The sequence below is a fragment of the Aphelocoma coerulescens genome, chromosome 4, assembly GCF_041296385.1.
Source record: "Aphelocoma coerulescens isolate FSJ_1873_10779 chromosome 4, UR_Acoe_1.0, whole genome shotgun sequence".
In the NCBI taxonomy this organism is placed as follows: Eukaryota; Metazoa; Chordata; class Aves; order Passeriformes; family Corvidae; genus Aphelocoma; species Aphelocoma coerulescens.
Genome location: NC_091017.1, coordinates 42464850 through 42474709, shown reverse-complemented (window position 1 = coordinate 42474709; position 9860 = coordinate 42464850). Strand labels below are relative to the sequence as shown.

Sequence of the window (9860 nt, the reverse complement as noted above, 5' to 3'; positions counted from 1 at the left end):
AAAAGAAAAATCTATATTTTTAACCTTCCACATAGGATGTAACAAGAATTGCTATGGGTGGAGTTTTTCAGATTTTCCGTGTTCTGGTTTTGCCAGAATACTTTAATATTTTACTGCTTGCATTTCTCTCCCAGCTCTTTCCACCCTCTTCTCCATGGGCACTTCTTCTGGCCCCAAAAAGCATGTGGTGCTTCACAAAACTAAAAATGTGTTTGCCATTAAATGTAATGTGTAAAATCTTACAATGCTTTCAGAAAAATAGCGCTCACATATCCAAAATGAGGGGAAAATGGTACCTAATCATACATATAATTCACAACATTTATTTCACCGGTAATGAACGTTGTCAGGTTTTTCCTATGTTGAGCAGCCATACCTGAGGGGCACAGCGTTAAAGGGCACATTCACTGCTGACATAAATGGTAACTATGGCCACTTCAGTGAAGTTATCTCCAATTAAGCCAGCCATTACATTCACTTCAAGGTATGCAATACATTTTAAATGATAGAAACAAGTCCAGGAAATGCTGAGTACTTCTACGAACCCTCTTTTATGTGTGACTCCCCCTGGACTCAGACTCCTTCCCTAAATCCAGTGGTTTTGTGGTAAGTGCTGCCTGAGCAAAACACGGTGATGGTCAGCGCTGTGTCCTGTTTACCGTCGCAATTAACAAAGCGGCATTCAGCGAGAGACACCAAAGAGCCTGCTGCACTTAAAGGGCTAAGGAGAGGTGATAACAGCCTTCGCTTCGTTAAGGCTCGCTGCCCAACTTTACTGAAAATGTAGTGACAGATAAAACATAAATCAACATCCTTATCATTCTGGCTTCCTTGCCTGCCAAATGGGGGTTTAGTTTATCAGCGACCTGCAGGCCCACTGGCGGCCTTTACACTTACAGCTGGTCAGCGGGGTGGGACAGGGTGGAAGCTAAATGGCTGCTCTAAAACGCCTTGGTGTAAACAACCCAGGGAAGGACTTCCTTGAACTGCCAGTTACCTGAGTGCGATCCATCTCACTAAAGCGTCTGCTCCGAGAGGGGTAGTATCACCAGGAAAGAAAACAAATAAAAGACACCCAGCATGTTGCAGTGCAGGCACAGGCTGGAGAATGCTGTCCCCTTGAGGGGGTGAGGGATCCTCAACACGGTAAGCTCCTTATGGCATTGCTTAGGAGGCAGGCAAGTATTTTGGAAAAAAAGGGACTTCATCAACACTGCCTGCTTCCTCCGTTTTGTGACCAGAATGTACAGCCTTTATGCATATATGTATGTATACATAATGTACAGTGTTTGCTTTGACTCCCTGTGAGCCTCATCACAGGAGCAAGGCTTCCAAAGGTACCAGTATCACCCACGGCTCGGGACAGGACTGTATTGAGGGCATATTCATCCAGCCTCACAAGCCAGCAGACTTCTCTCCCTGTGTTACACATAAGTTGCTATATGTGTGGGGATTTTAAAAGTATTTGTCCCAATTCATTGTGTCACAGTTATATTTGCATTAAGTTCAGCTCGTAAAACAAGACTCATTTAAACTGGGCCTTGCTCATGTGGAGGGTATGAGTTTGGACAGGGTAGCCCCCAGTTTTTGCTAGTTATAGGACTACACTGTCATAATCAGCCTCATGCAAACACTTGGTGAGGATGAAATTAGCATTTAGATCAGTGATTTATTTCTCCCTTGAGATCTACTGCAGCAATTTCTTAGGTATTTAAAGTGAGGCAACTCTAAAGGTGGGTTTATGTCACTATCAAAAGGAGTGTCAAATGCAGGTAGGTTTGACAGACACTAGCACAAGACTTGTGGGATTTTTTGTAACTAAACCTGAATTTGTTTTAAAAGTGTTCATTTTTTCCCATCCTTTGGCTATAGTGAGTCAAGCTATGTCACTTCATTTAAACAGCAAACTACTCCATATTTCTTCAGGTTTTGAAAGACCCATCTTCTGGCAACAACTCCATGGAAAATGATGTGCTGAACACAAGCAAATCACAGGTGGAAAGTGAAGACACGGTGTTGCACCCACACAGTTGTGCAAAAATAATGCAAATGTACACACTGAACAATGTTATATACAATGGAGCCAAACCTTCTGGCAAAAGAATGTACATTTTATAACGAAGTTTTGCTTACTAACTTTTTCACAAAGAAACATTTTCTAAATTTGTTTCAAACACCTGGGATGTAAAGAAAGGTATTATCCTCTTTGCTTACTTGTTTATATAGCAGAGTACTTTGACAAGGTTACCAAAGCAACAGCAACATACTTGCACCTATATTTAACCAAAAGTCTCCACAAAAGCACACATTGTACATGCTCAGAGTGTACATAAAATAATTAGTTAGTCCCCAAGAAGTCTGTCAGAAGAGCATGTTTCAATCTAGAGCTACAAGGAGCTGAACAAGGAATATTTTGAAGGAACAGATAGCAAGGGAGTAGTCTCTGGAAAGGACAGAGATGAGAGCAAAGCTCTTCCACTCTCAGCACACTCCAGGCAGAGAGGCAATGGAGTAAAAGAAGTGGCCTGCACAGCCAGGACAAGAAGAAGGCATATTTGGAAATGCAGCAAGTTTATAGGAGTTGCAAAGATGAGAGAGGGTGGGAAAGAGGATGAGAAGAGAACCAAAGGCAGAGACCAAAGCTGAAGTCAAAAAGAGAAGGGCCAAAGCCAGAGTGTATGAAGGATGAATGCAAGACACAAGTAGAGGTAGAGTGTCACTGTAGGGATGCCAAGGAAAGACGAGAAAAAAGAACAGAACCAGAACAGAAGGTTGGAAATGTTGGTGAATGTTCTACTTTAGATAGAAGTTTCCAAACTACCTCTGCTACAAGCTGTGAATTGTGCTTATAAAAATGACTGGCTTTCCTCTAGCTGCTGAAAATAGCCTAAAAAAACCACAAATTGCCTTCTACTACAGCTACCAACTACTATGAGGCCAACTGTTTGTTTGTTTAAACACAGCACAAACTAGGTTTGGAAAAAAATCTGCCTGTGACATCTGTTGGTATCTTACACCATTCCACACAACAGAACTGACTCTAAGATGGGGCTTTTTTGTTGTTTTCAATTTTTAAAAAAAAGCACAAGGAGTGAAAATACATTTTAGATGTGACCACCCAAAGTCATAAATCTCTAGTGTCCAAGTTGTCCAGGTGACTTGAATTCCTCTCACTTACGTTTCATGAGAACATGTCCCTATCATTTTTTCCTCTGCAGTTTATTCATTCATGCAAAATGTCTAACATAGGACCCTGCTGTGTTCCAGGGGCTATGGATCACACGGTTTGGAAGGGGCTGTGCTAATGGCCAGAAAATGTTCTCCCTGATGGAGGCCTAGCTGACCACAGGATCTGCTGCAGACCACAGACCAGCCAAGCACTACTAAACACGGCCCTCTAGACTGGAATGCAGACCACAGTTTGGAAACCACTGAGTTATGAAATAAACAAGATAATATTTTAACCTACACTGTCAAACATGCTCTTCTTGGAGGACTGTCAGGGTTGAGTAAGAAATAGGGTCATGTCTATAGGATTGTCACAGAAGCTTAATGGAAATACTGTGAACTGTGCTCTTCCGGAAATCAGCACAAACACAGACAACTGGAAGAGAATGGTAATTTTTATTCTACAAAGCCTGTAAAGGTAATTCAGATGTTACCATCAGAATTCCTGAGTTTTGCATCATCAAAACCTTCATTAAAGACTAAAATGTAGATCAATGTTTGATAACCAGCATTGCAAAGTGTTATTTCACTTCACACATGAAAATGTCTCTCTGGATGTGTCACAGCCATGACCAGTTACAAGTTAATATTTATCATGCATCTAAGTATGAGAAATTAGTGCCGAATAATTCAATATCATGAGTTTGAGCATTCATATGTGAACTTTTTGACATTAAAGGTAAGGAAAGAAAAGGTTATTATAAAAAATGAAGACATTTCCTGACAAAGCCAGAATTACACAACTTTGAAAGATAATTTAACCTTTGGAAAGGCCAAAATTCTTTGGACTGACGCAGAAGTTATAAAGACAGATCTCGCCAAATATAGAGTAATTTTTGAAGAATTACTCTTTTTCTAATGCTAATACAAAAATCCTTGGACATAAAACTGAGAACTCTTGAACAGGAAGGAGAAATGATAGATGCTTTAAAAAACAAGTCTATTTAGAAGCCATTTGTCTGAATTTTGTAATGTCTGCTGACAATAACATATTTTCATCCTTGACTGCATTTTACTAGCTCGTTTCTTCATGCACAGAAACCAGTATATTTAGCCTCTCAAAATATATGTTTTAAAAGTGGATAGTGATTGCCTACTTCTATATTTTATAAAAGAAAGGAAAAGAAAAAGAAACTCTGAGAAATAATGCAAACATATACACAGAGGACCACAAGTACAAACCTGTTCATACACTTATATTGAAATTGATTAACACAGTTTTGAAGAAGTGGGTTCAACAATGGAGTTTTCCCTTTTCTGTAGTATTCCACTTTTAGTATAACCCCATACATATTTGTTTCTGCAGATGGTAAATATGCTTCCTCTGAAACAGAGCTTCCTATGTAGATTTTCTGTTAATAGAAACATTGAATGCAAATAATCTTATTTAACTGAATAACTTCTTTTTGGTTTTGTTGATGTTGAATTATTAAACCATGAAAAAAGCTAAAGCATTACAAGGTAGTAATGTGAAATCAAATTCTGCACTGCAAACTCCTAAAACTTGAGACTTTCTAGGGTGCTTGCGTTCAGGATATGTTGAGGAAAATTCCACACAAACGAAGAATGTCATAATAGCAAAGAAAAAAGGAGAGAAACAGGGAGGAAGGAAACAGCAAATACTGAGAACATAACATCTGTAAAATACACCAACAATTCCAAGCTTGCAATGGACTGTCACTGCACACGCAATGAGGAAATTTCATTTAAAAGTTACAAAAATGACCTTGCTTTGAACCAAGTGAATGTGATTATTTCTGAACTGAACGGAAAGTAAAGAAGTTTGGATTAAACATTTTACCAGTGCCAATGTCCCAGAACTTTCTTTGGCTCTATATTCTCTTTTCCTATGTTTGTCAGCTGAATTTAATGTTCTCTTCTTTTTGTCTTCTGGTCTCTTTGACCTTAATGTGACATTTTAGTTGGGTGATTAATTACTATTAAATGGCACTGCATTTATTAAATGGAGTCCTTGTCTGTGTAAGAGCACAGTCACAATGCAACGATTCAGTTTGATAAGCTTAAATATACACAGTTAGATGTGGTAATATCTAATTTGTCAAGGATCTTGTGGCTAGCTTTTCTGCCACACAGCTAGAGAGAAGATGTGATTGCACAAAAAGCTTAATATTCTGAGCTTAAATGTTCTCAGTAAATTGATCTTCTCCATCACATAATCTTATTTCAGAGTGTGCAGGAGACAGCAAAGTTCCACACAAGCCTAAGTTGCCTTAATAATAGGCCTGAGGGTTCCTGACCATAGAAATAAAAGCTATGTGACAAGATTTGTGTGTCTCTTTTCAGCAGACAACAGCTGACTGGCCTTGCCAGAAGCTTTCTTTCTGGGTTAATTGAATAAAAAGAACGAATGTCAGTAAAAGGATGAAAAGTTCATTGAGAAAGAAAATATACATCTATAGTTTGGACACCTAAGTGCAAAAGAGATTGTGAATATTTAGCTTAGTAAGTGAAACACCAGCACCTAACCTTGTAATCAGCCAGGTTACTATTCTGTCAGCTATATTCTCCCAACATTGCTTCACTCCAAAAACTGCTTTACTCTTTGCTTATCTAACAGCTGATTTGGAACTTTTTTTTCAGACTATAATGAATCATCAAAGCAAAACTTCTTGCAAGCGAAAGACTGGTTTTAACATCTGCTGGGAAAAAAATTCAGGCTGAGCAAAATAAAAACGTGAGGGAGACTCACAAAAAGCTCAGGAGTTTTGGGTACTTATGGGAAAGACAGCAGCTGGGGCTAGTTCCTGCCTGTTTCTTATATCAATTCTTTTCCCCTTTGGTTAAACACAACTAGGCCAGCAAGAAGAATAACAGAAGTTTTTTTCAGGTTTCACTCTCAGTCCTCATGTCCTCCACTTCCAAAACGTGCATTCTTGCTCCTGCAGAGTCAGTGTCTGTCTTTATAACTCGTTCTTAGGCCACACAAAACAACTAGAAATTAAAACAAAAAGATGAAACAGATCAGGTTAATATAAAAAATAAGAGGCTTTCAACCTTATTTCAAACCTTCAGGTACCTTCTCACAGTGCAAATTGTAAATGCTGTAAGAGAGGAGACACTCATCTCATCTGAATTTAGGGGTTTACAGAGATCTTGCAGAGATACTGTGGAGTTGTGGGCAATGTTTGGGCATGCATCTTCAGGCCTTCTTTAGACCTGAGATGAATAGCTTCATATCAGCGACAGTGGGACTCCAGATGCAGACCTTCACCAGAGACACATTTACATATGGTAAGGGAACAGCTCCCACATTTCTGCTGGAAGAGAGAATCACTAAAGTATAATATAGAGGCGTCCCCTTTGCATGATGAAGAGTTAAATTGAACTCCATGTACAAGGAGATACTTGAGCTTGCATGTTCTGCAGGTTGGCAGACACTGTGCCATCTGGAGATATCAAAATAACCCTGCCTTGAGGCCAAACAACAGTAGTGAAGTGAATCTAAATGAACCAAGAAAGGCCATAATCTTGACTACCTCTAACAGGATTATATTGTTGTCTTGACTACTGATGACAGTCTAATGATAAGATTGCACAAGAAAAACATTCTTACAATTCTCATTAAGGATTAAGCCAGCACATTCCCAGTTGCTCCTGCATAGATTTGTTCACCCCTATCTTCAATTATCAGCAACAGGAAAAGAGGCACATTCATGTTGCCTAAAATCCTACGGGCTCAGGATTAAAGGCAGGAAGATGCACCAGGTGTGTGCTTTAGCAGACTCAAAATATTAATCTCTTCAGCATCCTGGATGCTTCTTCCTGAAAACTTTATAGAAATTATGTTCAACTACAAAAAAAGCCATTTTAGTCTGGGCATGGAATCCACCTTAAAATCACTTGATATCTACCTTCCTTGCAGAAATATATTTTCACTGGTCTAATTTTCTGGTTTTAGGAAACAAAATAAAGGCAGTTAGCAGTTTGTCCCCATGATCTTCAGAACAAATTTCTAGAAAACATTGAGCAACTTTGAAAATACTATTATTTAGTCTCAAAAATAGTGTAACTATTTTTAAGTGACAGATTTCTCTGCTTCTAGAGCCAATTTAAACTTACTTTATATGATTAATAAAACTGGTTAATAGCAACACAATACATTTCATGCTTATCTAAATGAAATGTTTTAATTTATTGATCCAAAGGAAAATTTTATTTCAAGAAAGTCTCAGAAATATTCTGAAAGATTTTACAAGTCATGAAATTCATTTTTAAACAATGCTTAAACTTTCATTTTGGTAGATGATGAAATATTATATTGTCTCCACTAGAGCATTTATGAAATTTCAAACTATTGATAAAACATACACAGAGAATTTACCGTCTGTGAAAGATGTGGAAAGCTAAGGTTTTTGATCACTCAAAATCTAAGAACAAATCACAAGACATATTATTTAGTAGAGATTAAACTAAAAGCACAAACATACACTTCTTTCTATATGCAAAGATCAAACCCTCACAGATTTATAGCATAAACTGCTGATTGGCATGCTAATTTTCAAGTCATAGTTTAATGAGATCTTCTGTGCAGGCAAGCAATCAGGGAAATAACTGTAAAGAGTCTGTAAAATGGAGGAGTATAATATTATATGACAACACACCAGTAATGGTTTCAAATTACAAGCAAATCTGGGCAGGGGGAAAAAGTCTTCTCCCCTTTTTCCCAAACACATCCACAATTTCCTTTAGAATAAAAACAAGAGAAATAAATGCATTGCTTGCTCTTTCTCAAAGGTATATCAAATGCTGATTAATTCTAAATATTCTGAATTGTAATATGACCATCAGAGAAAAATGTGGCCTTATACTGATTTCCTGTAACTCAAAGGGCAGTACAAAAGTGACTGTGTTGAAAGAATTATAGCCAAGGACATAACTGCAATGAAGTATTATCACAGACGTATAATATTATCAAAATATCAAACTCTACACATGTCAACAGTCACCCAACATGATTAGAGGCAGATCTGGTTTTCAGTTTAGGTGAAAGTAGGCAGTTGTTTACGTTGGCAGATCAGGGGGGAAAGGAAGGAAATGAAATGCCCCCATACAGGGTGCCATGGCCTCACTGCCTGTTCTGAGGATCCTGAGAGAAAGACAGGCAGGGACAGGAGCTGTGCACCCCACCACCATCAGACCAGCTTGGAGAGGGAGCAGAAGGTTAATGCTTCCCTGCCCACCAGTTCCTAGTAAATCTGCTCCCTCCCAATAAATCCCTGCTTTATTTCTCCAGTCCTTTACATTTACCTCTGGGGATGGGGCAGGAAACAAAACAACCCTCTGCCCACCACCACCTCCAGACTGGAGGCGGCTCCCTGGAGTCCACATCCAATTCCTTTCAATCCCCTTCCCTGACAGCTGCCACCAACCCAGAAAAGGTTTGTGGCAGTTCCCCAAGCCTGGTGATCTGCTCCCAGATTTGTGTCTTCTCTCAGAAGCTGCCAGGCTTTGCCCAAAAATTTTTTCTTTGTTCTTTGCCCAGTGTGTTCCCCTGGCAATGCCTTGCGTACAAGCCTGGGTGTTGATACACCAAGCAAGCAGTAATAAAGTGAAACACAGCAACCATTAAGCATGGCTAAAGGTGAGCATGTCTGCTGTCAGATTACAACCCTTCTGAACTGCAGCCTTATACAACTGTCCTCTATGCCTATTATTTATGAGGTGAACTGAGGATATGACAGCCTTGTCTGCTGATGTGACAGAAAAAGCACATTGCTCGCTTTGAACCTTGCAGAAACGTGGAAAGCTTTCTTGCACTCCTTTCAGCATAGCCCCACTCCAAGAACCATATTGACTTGTAATAGCTTCTGTTTATGCAGTGCAATGAGCTGAGGTGAGTGGGAAAGTGTCAGCTGCAGTGTATGACTTTGCTTTCACTGCATCATGGAACTTGGCACAGCCTCGCAGTGACAGATAACAAACTGCATTCTATAGCTTTCAAAACCCTCAAAGGATATGTGGCTGGGAAAGGCTTGCAAATGACTTCTCTTGATTAATAGTCACAAAACTGAAGTGATCATAATTTAGTCCTAGCAAGGAGATGTACTTCTTTCCAGCGGCAGTAAAGAAAGACACAAAAGCCCACAAACCTACACAATATAAAGAAATCGTCTTTAAAGAAATTCACAGTCATCATGCCAGACACTAAATGAATTATTTCTCTCATTTCTTGTCTCACCACAGTTTCCTCCCACTTGGACACACATGTTAGGCATTCAGTTAACCTCAAGCATAGCTCTCCTGGCCCTATCACTGTATCTGCACTCCCCATCAGGAGGGTATGCTAGCCTACATTTTTGCAATGAAAAAAGAGTGACATCATTTTTTTCTTAAAGCAGCTTGTCTGTAAGAACACTTCAGCTGTACTCAGCTCGGCTCAGTCCCAGAATATGCTTGTTCCTGTGCACTTCCCCATCCTGCACTCAGCACAGCGTTCAGAGCTGCTCTGACTCGCAGCTCTGTGCTCTATACCCCGTTCTGAACCTCTCAGCTGCATTTGCTTCCCCATCTATAACTTTCATCGACCTTCTGCTCTTGCACTGCACTTCCTGGGAAATGTTTTGTTCATGGACCCAGTGGAGGAATATGTTATGACAATGGAGTTTTAAGGA

The 9860-nt window shown here is 39.4% G+C and overlaps 1 long non-coding RNA gene across 1 annotated transcript; it reads left to right on the top strand.

Moving 5' to 3' along the window:
* Window positions 1–923: 923 nt before the first annotated feature.
* LOC138109041 (uncharacterized) lies at window positions 924–5790 on the top strand. Its single transcript, XR_011150226.1, has 3 exons — window positions 924–1146; window positions 1927–2194; window positions 3268–5790. It is a non-coding gene; the product is annotated as an uncharacterized lncRNA (long non-coding RNA).
* The last annotated feature ends 4070 nt before the right edge of the window (window positions 5791–9860 follow it).